Genomic DNA, 15238 nt, shown 5'->3' with positions numbered 1-15238 from the left:
TTGGATTTTTGTCATTATATTTCCCAATAAAAATATTTGCAAGTTATTGCGATAGAAATTTTTTAAAGTTAATTTTAATCACAAAATATAAATGGACAAATATATATGATAACTTGATTCAATATTGTAATTTATGTAGTTAAGACCACCCAGTAATGTCCAAAGTAAATGCCTCTGGCAGCATGAATGGCAGATGCTGTGGAAGTGACTCAGATATTGAATGTTTGATAAAGTGTCTGGAGTGATGTATTCTCCAGATATCTTTGGCAGTGTGAAAATTGCTCACATTTTGTGCAACATGACATTTGGTGTTTTTTTAGAGAATCCGGTTATTGAACTTGTAGTAATCTCAAACGTTTTTCGCACTTAGTGTGAGGACTTACCTGGAAGTAGTGTTCTTGCAGGGAGACTATTTGAAAGCAATTCAGATGGTATGACATGCTATATTCAAGGCCAGAGCCAATGCAGCTATACCAGTAGCATTTTAGGAGACATGGGATGGCAAAAATCATATCTTCGATTGTGGCTGTGTTATCTTATGGAAAGATTACATATATTAATTGTCAGCTTGCATGAATGTACTTGACTGTCAAGGATGGACACCAAATTAGTTTAAAGTGCCATTTAGAGCTACTGTTAACGAAGAACACATAAAATATATAAATCAAATATATTCAAAACAGTTTGTTCAGTTGCGGGCTGCCTCTACCCGAGGCTGGGTGCATTATGAATAAAGACAAAAAATTCTTAATAAGCCATTCTTTATTTTCATCACAACATTCTCACTCTTCCGAGATCAGCTTTCATTCTGTCTACAAGCAAAACATTCGAAAAACTCAGCACGCAGGCTGACGTCACAAACAGCAGCGCCTTGCGCCAGTTATTACTTCAGTTCATTTCACAACATACTCCCTCCCCCTTTGAGACTCAGGTTGAGTCTCAAGCTCATAACAAACATTATTTAAAAGATCAAGTTTTTTTTTTTTTTTTTTGGAGCTTTCACAAGTTGTCCAGAGGAGGAATATTGTTGCATCACCATTTTATCAGGTGCAGTTCCCCTTTTTAACATACATCCAGCACTAGAATTAGATTCCTCTGCACCCAGTTTCTTATCAGGAATCATGTTTCTATCATTGGCCTGTATCTCCAGAGGAAAGATGCATTGTATTGGTCGTACAATGACTACACTATGAGTACAATGAGTACAATGAGACTTTTTCGTGCAGCAATAGAGTTATAACTTTAAAGTAATGTGACATAAGTAAAATAACTACTTTTTATGATCTTCATACATTTTAATTATTTGGGACACAGGCATTATATTTGTTATGATTTCAGTTTTTCTAAGTATGTCTTTGTCTTTGCATATGTTAGAATTTACAGAAATCTAAATTTCATTATATTTGTTATGATTTCAGTTTTTCTAAGTATGTCTTTGTCTTTGCATATGTTAGAATTTACAGAAATCTAAATTTTGAAATTTACATTTTTGATAGGCTTTATGAAGGCAGATGTTGATGATTGGGGTCTTTCTTCTGATATACAAGAGAAAGGAATTTCAAAATTAGTTGACAATTTAAATTTGGACGATCCTATTCCACCACCCGTGTCACCTCCAATACCTCATCCAAAGATTCCTGATGAAGCATCGAAAGACGATGATGAAGAAGATGATGACCTGAATTAAATCCTGCTGAGATATCTCTGATGAAAAAACTTGTAAGATCTCATTTAATTGAAGTTTCTCATGATATAGATATCCAGACAAATCCGAATTCACCTCTTTATTCTGTGAAATGTTTTGAAGAATTGAATCTGCAACCTGAACTTCTTAAAGGTGTGTGTGGTATGGGATTTAATTCACCCTCAAAAATACAAGAGATTGCTCTTCCTACTCTTATTGCAGATCCTCCACAAAAGATGATTGCTCAGTCTCAGAGTGGTACCCTGAAAACTGCTGCTTTTCTTTAGGGAAGTTTGAGCAGAGTGGACACAAATTTGAAATATCCTCACGTGCTTATTTTGTCCCCAACATATGAGTTAGCCATGCAGACAGCAAAAATGACAAAACAAATGGCAAAATTTTGTCTTAACATTGAATTTTGTTTTGCTGTTAGAGGTGAGGTTTTGCAAAGAGGAGAAAAAATTACTGCTCATTTTATGATTGGAACTCCTGGTAAAGTTTATGATTGGGCAATGCGCTATAAGTTTTTTGATCTCAGGAAAATAAAAGTATTTGTTTTAGATGAAGCAGATGTTATGATCTCGACTCAAGGATATCAAGACCAGTCTATTCGCATTCATAAGCAGCTACTGAAAGACTGTCAGATGCTGCTGTTCTCAGCTACTTGTTCTGAAGAAGTCATGGAATTTGCAGAATTGATTTTTTCTGATCCTATTATAATGAAAAAGGAAGAAGACAGTTTGGATAATATAGATCAGTATTACATAGTATGCAGAGATAAAGAAATATCAAGCTTTGTGTAACATATATATGGTACTGTGTCAATAGGACAGGCTATTATATTTTGCCATACCAGGAAGACTGCATCTTGGTTAGTTGAATAGCCATTCTCAATAGATTTAGAGAAGGAAAAGAACAAGTAAGTAACAATTCTTGGTAAGATGCTCTATAATTATAAAAGTAAAATTTATTTATGAAAGCAGTTTTTGCTTTTCAGAGAATAAAAAGTATGAATTTACCTTTAATCAAACATGGTATTAATATTCGCATCATTCAAATGAGTAGTTTTCTAAATTTTGGAAATTTCTGAATTTAAAGAAAAAGAGAAATGAATTATTGATATATATGTTGTTTAATTATTCTGTGTATGGTTAGTCATTTCTTGGATTTTTGTCATTATATTTCCCAATAAAAATATTTGCAAGTTATTGCGATAGAAATTTTTTAAAGTTAATTTTAATCACAAAATATAAATGGACAAAAAATATATGATAACTTGATTCAATATTGTAATTTATGTAGTTAAGACTACCCAGTAATGTCCAAAGTAAATGCCTCTGGCAGCATGAATGGCAGATGCTGTGGAAGTGACTCAGATATTGAATGTTTGATAAAGTGTCTGGAGTGATATATTCTCCAGATATCTTTGTCAGTGTGAAGTGCAAGGAATGTAATGTAGGACTGTGTGTAGATCCCTGTTTTCAAATTTTTCATACGAAAAGAGAATTTTAAGTAATATATTTAGTTTTCAGATGTATAATGTTAAAATTCATAAAATGGTGAGTAATTAAAATAAAATATGTAAAATATGCATTTAAACAAGAAATAAGGTAATTAAAATATGCATATAAAAGTATCTATAAAGCATAAGCCGTTTAAATACTCTATAGAGCATTTTTAAACAATGCGTTGATACTTCGGAAATTTCATGGATTTAGGCTTAGTAGCAAACAAGCCCCCGTCCCTGGAGAGACGCTCGCGTAAGACACTGCCGGCCTCAGCGATAAGCGCGCGTTTTCGCTACCCGGCTCGAAGGGGTTATAAGCCATTCTTTTTTTCTTTCATCACAACATTCTCACTCTTCCGAGATCAGCTTTCGTTCTGTCTAAAAGCAAAACATTCGAAAAACTCAGCACGCAGGCTGACTTCACAAACAGCAGCGCTTCGCACCATTTATTACTTCAGTCCATTTCACAACATCCCCCCCTCCCTTTGAGACTCAGGTTAAGTTTCAAGCTCATAACAAACATTACTTAAAAGATCAAGTTTTTTTTGGAGCTTTCACATGTCGTCCAGAGGAGGAATATTGTTGCATCACCATTTTATCAGGTGCAATTCCCCTTTTTAACATACATCCAGCACTAGAATTAGATTCCTCTGCACCCAGTTTTTTTATCAGGAATTATGTTTCTATGATTGGCCTGTATCTCCAGAGGAAAGATGCATTGTATTGGTCGTACAGCTGTTCCATGCCGGGTCTTAAATTTAACCGTACAAATCTTTCCATCACGTCCAGGGGTCAATTCTGTAATTCGGGCTAAGGACCAAAATAAACGTTTTCTGTTATCATCCTCCATCAGTACTTTTTCTCCTACTACAGGTTCCCAAGATCAATTTTCATTATGCTTTTGAATCAGTTGACTAAGGTATTCTTTTCTAAATCGTTGTCTCAGATCATTTAACCATTTAGTTCTATACTTTAATCTCTTATTAAGACTTGACGAATTTAATTCATCAAGATCTTCAACATTGGAATTTCTGTTCTCGATAAGAAACATGGCGGGGTTCAGAGGGACTAATTCCTGAAGACCACACCTCTCAAAATTGGGACATTCTTTGAGCCTTTAAAGCGATCAAATCCATCTTCAAAGTATATTCAAAAAGGTCAAAATCAAAAGTTCAATCGGAAAATTCCAATTCATAGCACCCGGTCCTGTTTGAGGTTACCACTATGTTGCGAAGAACACAAAAAATATATACAGTCAAAAGTCGTTAATCCGGACTCGTCGGGACTTCGGCGATTCCGGATTATCGATTTTTCCGGATTATAGATCATCAGTTTAAATCTCGTAAGATGGCATGCAGAAATTCCAAAATTAAAAATATGAAACCGTAATTTATGAAATAAAGAACAATTATGATATAAAGGGTATCAAAATTTGCAAAAAGAAAAAGCTTAATATTTATTTGTTTACTTTATTAAACATTTCTTTCAATGTAAGTTGTTTAAGTTTTGCTTCGTTTCATGTGATAATACTTTCTCTTTAATTCTATTAAACAGACATAATTTCTTGTTCAGTTTCAAAGTTCCGCCGTTCAAGTCCTATAATTGCTGTGTGAAGAACACCGACTAATTTGTCAATCGAACTTTTTTTGTTTTCAATAACCTCTGTCACTTTTCTTCCCTATGGGAAGCGACTTGTTTTAAATCATATCAAAGACGTTTTAAATCATATCAAAGACGGAGCATATCGAGATGAAATACTACATTTGGTAAGGAATTATAAGCCAAATAAAATAAAAACATCTGCGCTGAAGATAAGGATAGTGCTGACAAATCAACTTCCAATTCATTACGCGCCAGCGCCAGGGGGCATGAAAATGATAAACAGATTTCGGATTTCAAAACATACTTTCACTTTAGATCCTTTACATATTAACAAATATATATCGGAAATTCTATTTGATATAATCGAAAGTTTAAGCTTACTTTTATAAAATTGCTCTTACAGTCTGCAAAAAATAATAAGCCGGATGCAATTCGAAAATTAAGGAACAACGCAATCATCAACATTAACTGAAATAGATAATTATTTAGCTTATACGCCCATTATACATAAAATGCGCACGCGAAAACGTATTCTGCACTTGCGCACACTCATATGTGCAGTCGTAAAAGGTCTTACGCGCACGCGTGAACGCCTCTGCGCATGTGTCAACGCGGCGCATGCGCAGAAAGTTTTTAGTTTTGATGTCCGGATTATAGATCATTCCGAATTATGGGTGTTCGAATTAACGACTTTTGACTGTATCAATCAAATATATTCAAAACAGTTCATTCAGTTGCGGGCTGCCTCTACCCGAGGCTGGGTGCGTTATGAATAAAGACAAAAAATTCTTAATAAGCCATTCTTTATTTTCATCAAAACAGTCTTTCTCTTCCGAGATCAGCTTTCGTTCTGTCTACAAGCAAATCATTCGAAAAACTCAGCACGCAGGCTGACTTCAGAAACAGCAGCGCTTCGCACCATTTTTTACTTCAGTCCATTTCACAATATCCTCCCCCCCCTTTGAGACTCAGGTTAAGTTTCAAGCTCATAACAAACATTACTTAAAAGATCAAGTTTTTTTTGGAGCTTTCACATGTCGTCCAGAGGAGGAATATTGTTGCATCACCATTTTATCAGGTGCAGTTCCCCTTTTTAACATACATCCAGCACTAGAATTAGATTCCTCTGCACCCAGTTTCTTATCAGGAATCATGTTTCTATCATTGGCCTGTATCTCCAGAGGAAAGATGCATTGTATTGGTCGTACAATGACTACACTATGAGTACAATGAGTACAATGAGACTTTTTCGTGCAGCAATAGAGTTATCACTTTAAAGTAATGTGACATAAGTAAAATAACTACTTTTTATGATCTTCATACATTTTAATTATTTGGGACACAGGCATTATATTTGTTATGATTTCAGTTTTTCTAAGTATGTCTTTGTCTTTGCATATGTTAGAATTTACAGAAATCTAAATTTCATTATATTTGTTATGATTTCAGTTTTTCTAAGTATGTCTTTGTCTTTGCATATGTTAGAATTTACAGAAATCTAAATTTTGAAATTTACATTTTTGATAGGCTTTATGAAGGCAGATGTTGATGATTGGGGTCTTTCTTCTGATATACAAGAGAAAGGAATTTCAAAATTAGTTGACAATTTAAATTTGGACGATCCTATTCCACCACCCGTGTCACCTCCAATACCTCATCCAAAGATTCCTGATGAAGCATCGAAAGACGATGATGAAGAAGATGATGACTTGAATTAAATCCTGCTGAGATATCTCTGATGAAAAAACTTATAAGATCTCATTTAATTGAAGTTTCTCATGATATAGATATCCAGACAAACCCGAATTCACCTCTTTATTCTGTGAAATGTTTTGAAGAATTGAATTTGCAACCTGAACTTCTTAAAGGTGTGTGTGGTATGGGATTTAATTCACCCTCAAAAATACAAGAGATTGCTCTTCCTACTCTTATTGCAGATCCTCCACAAAAGATGATTGCTCAGTCTCAGAGTGGTACCCTGAAAACTGCTGCTTTTCTTTAGGGAAGTTTGAGCAGAGTGGACACAAATTTGAAATATCCTCACGTGCTTATTTTGTCCCCAACATATGAGTTAGCCATGCAGACAGCAAAAATGACAAAACAAATGGCAAAATTTTGTCTTAACATTGAATTTTGTTTTGCTGTTAGAGGTGAGGTTTTGCAAAGAGGAGAAAAAATTACTGCTCATTTTATGATTGGAACTCCTGGTAAAGTTTATGATTGGGCAATGCGCTATAAGTTTTTTGATCTCAGGAAAATAAAAGTATTTGTTTTAGATGAAGCAGATGTTATGATCTCGACTCAAGGATATCAAGACCAGTCTATTCGCATTCATAAGCAGCTACTGAAAGACTGTCAGATGCTGCTGTTCTCAGCTACTTGTTCTGAAGAAGTCATGGAATTTGCAGAATTGATTTTTTCTGATCCTATTATAATTAAACTGAAAAAGGAAGAAGACAGTTTGGATAATATAGATCAGTATTACATAGTATGCAGAGATAAAGAAATATCAAGCTTTGTGTAACATATATATGGTACTGTGTCAATAGGACAGGCTATTATATTTTGCCATACCAGGAAGACTGCATCTTGGTTAGTTGAATAGCCATTCTCAATAGATTTAGAGAAGGAAAAGAACAAGTAAGTAACAATTCTTGGTAAGATGCTCTATAATTATAAAAGTAAAATTTATTTATGAAAGCAGTTTTTGCTTTTCAGAGAATAAAAATATGAATTTACCTTTAATCAAACATGGTATTAATATTCGCATCATTCAAATGAGTAATTTTCTAAATTTTTGAAATTTCTGAATTTAAAGAAAAAGAGAAATGAATTATTGATATATATGTTGTTTAATTATTCTGTGTATGGTTAGTCATTTCTTGGATTTTTGTCATTATATTTCCCAATAAAAATATTTGCAAGTTATTGCGATAGAAATTTTTTAAAGTTAATTTTAATCACAAAATATAAATGGACAAAAAATATATGATAACTTGATTCAATATTGTAATTTATGTAGTTAAGACCACCCAGTAATGTCCAAAGTAAATGCCTCTGGCAGCATGAATGGCAGATGCTGTAGAAGTGACTCAGATATTGAATGTTTGATAAAGTGTCTGGAGTGATATATTCTCCAGATATCTTTGGCAGTGTGAAAATTGCTCACATTTTGTGCAACATGACATTTGGTGTTTTTTTAGAGAATCCGGTTATTGAACTTGTAGTAATCTCAAACGTTTTTCGCACTTAGTGTGAGGACTTACCTGGAAGTAGTGTTCTTGCAGTGAGACTATTTGAAAGCAATTCTGATGGTATGACATGCTGTATTCAAGGCCAGAGCCAATGCAGCTATACCAGTAGCATTTTAGGAGACATGGGATGGCAAAAATCATATCTTCGATTGTGGCTGTGTTATCTTATGGAAAGATTACATATATTAATTGTCAGCTTGCATGAATGTACTTGATTGTGAAGGATGGACACCAAATTAGTTTAAAGTGCCATTTAGAGCTACTGTTAACGAAGAACACATAAAATATATAAATCAAATATATTCAAAACAGTTTGTTCAGTTGCGGGCTGCCTCTACCCGAGGCTGGGTGCATTATGAATAAAGACAAAAAATTCTTAATAAGCCATTCTTTATTTTCATCACAACATTCTCACTCTTCCGAGATCAGCTTTCGTTCTGTCTACAAGCAAAACATTCAAAAAACTCAGCACGCAGGCTGACGTCACAAACAGCAGCGCCTTGCGCCAGTTATTACTTCAGTTCATTTCACAACATACTCCCTCCCCCTTTGAGACTCAGGTTGAGTCTCAAGCTCCATAACAAACATTATTTAAAAGATCAAGTTTTTTTTTTGGAACTTTCACAAGTCGTCCAGAGGAGGAATATTGTTTCATCACCATTTTATCAGGTGCAATTCCCCTTTTTAACATACATCCAGCACTAGAATTAGATTCCTCTGCACCCAGTTTCTTATCAGGAATTATGTTTCTATCATTGGCCTGTATCTCCAGAGGAAATATGCATTGTATTGGTCGTACAACTGTTCCATGCCGGCTCTTAAGTTTAACCGTACAAATCTCTCAATCACATCCAGGGATCAATTCTGTAATTCGGGCTAAGGACCAAAATAAATGTTTTCTGTTATCATCCTCCATCAGTACTTTTTCTCATACTACAGGATCCCGAGTTCATTTTTCATTATGTTTCAACCAGTTGACTAAGGTATTCTTTTCTAAATCGTTGTCTCAGATCATTTAACAATTTAGTTCTATACTTTAATCTCTTATTAAGACTTGACGAATTTAATTCATCAAGATCTTCAACATTGGAATTTCTTTTCTCGATAAGAAACATGGCGGGTTTCAGAGGGACTAATTCTTGCAGACCACACCTCTCAAAATTGGGACAGAAAGCCAGGTTGGAAGTATACTTGCGAGAATGTACAGGTTCCGGTAATCATATAGATCTACTGCTTTTAGTTTGTTATTTATTTCTTAGACTAAAAAACTCTTTTTAAATTTGAGCATGCAATAAAATAAAGGTGAGAAGACAGCAAATTTTAGGGTCACCCTCTAAAAATAAATAGCTAAGTGATTAGATCACATGCTACATGACAACCCAGGTGCTGGCCTTTCTTCAACCTGGCTCTGTTGATACGAACATATTCTTGATGTAAAAACTTCACAAAATATGATTATTTAGTCTGTCATGTTTATAAACCAAAGTCTAGATGGTAACTAAACAAGATGGTTCCAAATTGAAATAGATACTATTTCTCCACTGGGAACCATTTTCTACATTTAGTTAGTAGGTAACTTGTATATTCATGAGTTTTTGGACATAGATTTGAATACCATTTAATAAAAGGCATAATAATCGTTTTTTTTTTTTTTTTTTTTTGCAGCAATAGAGTTATAACTTTAAAGTAATGTGACATAAGTAAAATAACTGCTTTTTATGATGTTCATACATTTTAATTATATGGAGGCACATGCATTATATTTGTTATGATTTCAGTTTTTCTAAGTATGTCTTTCTCTTTGCATATGTTAGAATTTACAGAAATCTATATTTTGACATTTACATTTTCGATAGGCTTTATCATGGCAGATGTTGATGATTGGAGTCTTTCTGCTGATATACAAGAGAAAGGAACTTCGAAATTAATTGACAATTTAAATTCGGACGATCCTATTCCACCACCTGTGCCACCTCGAATACCTCCTCCAAAGATTCCTGATGAAGCATCAAAAGACTATGATGAAAAAGATGATGAACCTGAATTAAATCATGCTGAGATATCTGTGATGAAAAAACTTGTAATATCTCATTTAATTGAAGTTTCTCATGATATAGATATCCAGAGAAATCCTAATTCATCTCTCTATTCTGTGAAATATTTTGAAGAATTGAATCTGCGACCTGAACTTCTTAAAGGTGTGTGTGGTATTGGATTTAATTCACCTTCAAAAATACAAGAGACTGCTCTTCCTACTCTTATTTCAGATCCTCCACAAAATATCAGTCTCAGAGTGGTACGCTTAAAACTGCTGCTTTTCTTTTGGCAAGTTTGAGCAGAGTGGACACAAATTTGAAATATCCTCACGTGCTTATTTTGTCCCCAACATATGAGTTAGCCATGCAGACAGGAAAAGTGACAAAACAAATGGCAAAATTTTGTCCTAACATTGAATTTTGTTTTGCTGTTAGAGGTGAGGTTTTTTAAAGAGGAGAAAAAATTACTGCTCATTTTATGATTGGAACTCCTGGTAAAGTTTATGATTGGGCAATGCGCTATAAGTTTTTTGATCTCAGGAAAATAAAAGTATTTGTTTTAGATGAAGCAGATGTTATGATGTCGACTCAAGGATATCAAGACCAGTCTATTCGCATTCATAAGCAGCTACCGAAAGACTGTTAGATGCTGCTGTTCTCAGCTACTTGTTCTGAAGAAGTCATGGAATTTGCAGAATTGATTTTTTCTGATCCTAATTATAATTAAACTGAAAAGGGAAGAAGACAGTTTGGATAATATAGATCAGTATAACATAGTATGCAGAGATAAAGAAATTTCAAGCTTTGTGTAACATATATATGGTACTGTGTCAATAGGACAGGCTATTATATTTTGCCATACCAGGAAGACTGCATCTTGGTTAGTTGAATAGCCATTCTCAATAGATTTAGAGAAGGAAAAGAAAAAGTAAGTAACAATTCTTGGTAAGATGCTCTATAATTATAAAAGTAAAATTTATTTATGAAAGCAGTTTTTGTTTTTCAAAGAATAAAAATATTAATTTACCTTTAATCAAACATGGTATTAATATTCACATCATTCAAATGAGTAATTTTCTAAATTTTGGAAATTTCTGAATTTAAAGAAAAAGAGAAATTAATTATTGATATATATGTTGTTTAATTATTCTGTGTATGGTTAGTCATTTCTTGGATTTTTGTCATTATATTTCCCAATAAAAATATTTGCAAGTTATTGCGATAGAAATTTTTTAAAGTTAATTTTAATCACAAAATATAAATGGACAAATATATATGATAACTTGATTCAATATTGTAATTTATGTAGTTAGGACCACCGAGTAATGTCCAAAGTAAATGCCTCTGGCAGCATGAATGGCAGATGCTGTGGAAGTGACTCAGATATTGAATGTTTGATAAAGTGTCTGGAGTGATGTATTCTCCAGATATCTTTGTCAGTGTGAAGTGCAAGGAATGTAATGTAGGACTGTGTGTAGATCCCTGTTTTCAAATTTTTCATACGAAAAGAGAATTTTAAGTAATATATTTAGTTTTCAGATGTATAATGTTAAAATTCATAAAATGGTGAGTAATTAAAATAAAATGTGTAAAATATGCATTTAAACAAGAAATAAGGTAATTAAAATATGCATATAAAAAAAAGTATCTATAAAGCATAAGCCGTTTAAATACTCTATAGAGCATTTTTAAACAATGCGTTGATACTTCGGAAATTTCATGGATTTAGGCTTAGTAGCAAACAAGCCCCCGTCCCTGGAGAGACGCTCTCGTAAGAAACTGCCGGCCTCAGCGATAAGCGCGCGTTTTCGCTACCCGGCTCGAAGGGGTTATAAGCCATTCTTTTTTTCTTTCATCACAACATTCTCACTCTTCCGAGATCAGCTTTCGTTCTGTCTAAAAGCAAAACATTCGAAAAACTCAGCACGCAGGCTGACTTCACAAACAGCAGCGCTTCGCACCATTTATTACTTCAGTCCATTTCACAACATCCCCCCCTCCCTTTGAGACTCAGGTTAAGTTTCAAGCTCATAACAAACATTACTTAAAAGATCAAGTTTTTTTTGGAGCTTTCACATGTCGTCCAGAGGAGGAATATTGTTGCATCACCATTTTATCAGGTGCAATTCCCCTTTTTAACATACATCCAGCACTAGAATTAGATTCCTCTGCACCCAGTTTTTTTATCAGGAATTATGTTTCTATGATTGGCCTGTATCTCCAGAGGAAAGATGCATTGTATTGGTCGTACAGCTGTTCCATGCCGGGTCTTAAATTTAACCGTACAAATCTTTCCATCACGTCCAGGGGTCAATTCTGTAATTCGGGCTAAGGACCAAAATAAACGTTTTCTGTTATCATCCTCCATCAGTACTTTTTCTCCTACTACAGGTTCCCAAGATCAATTTTCATTATGCTTTTGAATCAGTTGACTAAGGTATTCTTTTCTAAATCGTTGTCTCAGATCATTTAACCATTTAGTTCTATACTTTAATCTCTTATTAAGACTTGACGAATTTAATTCATCAAGATCTTCAACATTGGAATTTCTGTTCTCGATAAGAAACATGGCGGGGTTCAGAGGGACTAATTCCTGAAGACCACACCTCTCAAAATTGGGACATTCTTTGAGCCTTTAAAGCGATCAAATCCATCTTCAAAGTATATTCAAAAAGGTCAAAATTAAAAGTTCAATCGGAAAATTCCAATTCATAGCACCCGGTCCTGTTTGAGGTTACCACTATGTTGCGAAGAACACAAAAAATATATACAGTCAAAAGTCGTTAATCCGGACTCGTCGGGACTTCGGCGATTCCGGATTATCGATTTTTCCGGATTATAGATCATCAGTTTAAATCTCGTAAGATGGCATGCAGAAATTCCAAAATTAAAAATATGAAACCGTAATTTATGAAATAAAGAACAATTATGATCTAAAGGGTATCAAAATTTGCAAAAAGCAACGTTTCCTCCCCGCAGAGCAGCGTGAAATTGATAAACAGATTTCGGAATGGTTAGAGAAAACAAAGGATATGCCTTTATCCATGTTTTGCAGCAATTCCAATTTTTGTTTGATGGACATCGAAACATGCTTTCACTTTGTAGATCCTTTGGCAGCTCCAGAATCAGAAACTCTTTTTGAGATAATCGAAAGTTCAAGCTTACTTTTATAAATTGCTCTAAAAGTCTGCAAAAAAATAATAAGCTGGATCAATTTGAAGATTAAGGAACAACACAATCTGCAACATTACCTGAAATAGATAATTAGATAATTTTAGCCTAGCTTATACCGTCCGTTATACATTAAACGTGCATGTGTAAATGTATTAAGCGCATTCGTAAATGCATTATACGTTTACGCATAATGCATTTAGGCATGCACAGGAAGTTTGCAGCTTTGAGTATTAAGATCATTCTGGATTATGGATGTCTAAATTAAAGACTTTGTACTGTATTTTGAAAATATCATTTACAGTTGCTCTGTAATGAAGATATTCTCAAAATAAATACTCTTCGGCAATTCATTTATCTTCTTCGAAACGTATTTAAGCTAATAATTGAACAGAGTACGTTATATCAGTATTTTCATCCAACTGTAATGCGAAATACTTGCTGTGTTTTACTTTCTGAACAAGTGTCTTTGGTATGAATTTGCCATTTCATGAATTCATCAACTTTACTAGATCATTTGATAACGTGTTATTATTAATTTCATTAGCTCCTTTTTCGTTTAATAATTTTAAAACGATATCTTTAGCTGCTGGTAATGTGAGGTTTTCTCCAATAGTGTGAACCTGCCCCAGTCTTAGCCATTCTTAGGTTTACTAGACAACTAAGTTCCAAAGCTAAGTATTTTAGGAATTCTCCAAAGAATGATTTTTTAAAATTCTGTTCCTATTAACGTTACACTACAAATCCTCAGCCAGATTGAAAAACCAGCAAGATTGCTTATTTAAATCCATTGAAGGGCTGGAAGAGTGGCAGGGGCTGAGTCCCGTTGTTAGTAGGGATGTCATTAATGTTACGAATACAATTATTGTTAGTTGATTTTGCTATGAAATATTTATAGTTTCTGAAAGTTAAAATTTTGGAAGCAGCATTTCATTCAGTGGGTATCGGTGGTCAGTCTCATATGTGGCACTTTGTTAATAATGATATGGGCAATAATAATGTTAATAATGCTATGTACTTAATTTTTGGGAGGAAGAAAATGTAAATGAATGTAGTGCGAAGAAATGAATGAAATGTTAGATTTTGTAATTTATAATCTCTTAAATTTAAAAATACCAAAATAAAAGTATTTGGGTCAATTAAAACATTTTTGTAACTGGAAGTATGTATATCTGTGATAAACAGACAAACAGTTGTGCAGGTAAAGGCCGGGGAAGGAATTTTGCTGGATTTGTGTTATCAAAAAGGCTGACAGAACATATCAAAAACGCTGAGATACATGACCATTATCTACGGAATCACATCCAAAATGAACACCTTCATCTGATGGGTGAAGTGGTTCTCAAGAAAATAATTGCAGATGCTCACACTATCAAATATGTCTCCATCATGGTAGATTATACTCCTGATGCAAGCCATCAGGAGCAAATGACTATGATAATATGAATTGCCAATGTTTATGTGACAAAAATTGTGATTTGTAGGCTTTTTGGCAGTAGGTAGTAGCACAGGTTCGACAGAAGCATGCTTGAAAAAGCTTGATGAACTAAATTTGCTGCAGAAAATACAAAACTGCAGATGGCAAGGATTTGATAATGGATCCAATACGAGAGGACAGAACAGTGGGGTACAAAAACGCATACTTGAGCTAAATCCGAAAGCATTTTACCTTCCATGCGGTTCTCGGATATGGTGAAATCTTCGACTACTACTATCGACCTTTTTTTGGATTTTTTGCTGTTTGCTGCAACAACTCAGTTATGGTATTTGCTCAAGCGATATGTTAAATTGTTTACAGTGAAGCCAACCTCAGAAACATGCTGCCAGTGTCGAAGAGATTCCGTTAAATCTGTGAGGTTTCAGATAGAATTGATTTATGGTGCATTATTAATTGAGGTCTCCGAGAGAAACGACCCAAAGGTAACAATGAAGGCTGCCAGTTTGGCAAACCAAATTAAATGCTACCCTTTCTGGGTATTGTTAG

General features: G+C 34.1%; 3 pseudogenes; all 3 read left to right on the top strand.

The window, feature by feature from the left end:
- The first annotated feature begins 1505 nt into the window (after positions 1 to 1505).
- Positions 1506 to 2568, top strand: LOC146994870 (DEAD-box helicase Dbp80 pseudogene; annotated as a pseudogene).
- Positions 2569 to 3002: 434 nt separating this feature from the next.
- On the top strand, positions 3003 to 7398 carry LOC146994869 (DEAD-box helicase Dbp80-like; annotated as a pseudogene).
- Positions 7399 to 9911: 2513 nt separating this feature from the next.
- LOC146994868 (ATP-dependent RNA helicase DDX19A pseudogene) lies at positions 9912 to 10976 on the top strand (annotated as a pseudogene).
- Positions 10977 to 15238: the final 4262 nt, after the last annotated feature.

The sequence above is a fragment of the Stegodyphus dumicola genome, chromosome 10, assembly GCF_044657685.1.
Source record: "Stegodyphus dumicola isolate Sdum_Otavi_A_Nest chromosome 10, ASM4465768v1".
Taxonomy (NCBI): Eukaryota; Metazoa; Arthropoda; class Arachnida; order Araneae; family Eresidae; genus Stegodyphus; species Stegodyphus dumicola.
This window is presented reverse-complemented; position numbering and strand designations above follow the sequence as displayed.